The sequence below is a fragment of the Poromitra crassiceps genome, assembly GCF_964638095.1.
Source record: "Poromitra crassiceps genome assembly, chromosome: 5".
Taxonomy (NCBI): domain Eukaryota; kingdom Metazoa; phylum Chordata; class Actinopteri; order Beryciformes; family Melamphaidae; genus Poromitra; species Poromitra crassiceps.
Genome location: NC_139642.1, coordinates 52,176,532 through 52,177,634, shown reverse-complemented (window position 1 = coordinate 52,177,634; position 1,103 = coordinate 52,176,532).

Genomic DNA, 1,103 nt, shown 5'->3' with positions numbered 1-1,103 from the left:
TGTTTGTCTCTTCACGGTTTATTCTAGTGCAGCTTGCAGCTTTGAAGCCCAAGCTTTCCCCCCCAAAATGTTCCACTTTATATATATATATATATATATATATATATATACAGTATATATATATATATATATATATATATATATACACCCTTCACATGTTGCTGCTACACATTTTTGGCAATGAGCCAAAGTAGGTTGAAAATGAGTTTTGCAGGTATTTTGAGATTTTGAGTGATGTGGTTTAATCTCCAGAGTGCATCATGAGTAATTATTATTTTCATAAAACAAAAGGGAAAGTAGTTATCTTTATGGTTTTGGTGGGATGCCACTGTAGAAAATGGAAGGTTGTGGAACGTTTGAAGCCATACTCATAACTTTTGATCTGAGAGCTATCTCAGTCATTCAAAACGTTATGAAGGGTTAGGGTAACCTACTCTCCGAAACCTGAACAGGCTGAAAAACTGTCCACCATATTGGACTGAAAGCCCAGCCCATGGCGTTAACCCCGAGGTGGCTGAGTTGAGGCATGGGGTCAGAGGTTAGGGGGTAGAGATGCGCGGATGAGCTTTTATGTCATCCTAATCCGCGTGTATGCATGAAATCCGCGCAAATTATTTCATACTATTTATAGATCCGTGCCCGCCATGCACCTGACGCTATAAACGCTATAAAACGCTATATAAGGAGCGAACTTACGGTTTCTGCTGCCGTTGGTGCGATCGCTGCAGTCCAAGACTCCAAATAAACTTCCATGCTGTATTATGTCCAGTCCACCACTTGCCCTCATGTAGGTTACTCGGCTAATAGCTTTACGTTTAGTTTACTTGATTGCCTCATTGTATGGGAAAATACGTACGCGTCTTCTCTTCAAACACGTCTTCAGCGGAGACTCCTTTTTGAGGGTGAGATCATTGACCATATATGGACGAAAAGTGGAGCGTAGGGACCTAGCACATGGCTATTGTTTGGTTTACGGCCGTGGGTCCTTGGGGGGATCTACAATAGGCGACTAAGAATGTGCCTGACGACAAAAGTAGCTTAAAATACGTTCATAGACTAGAGAACGTAATTAATATTATTTTTCCTCATTAATAAAACATCGT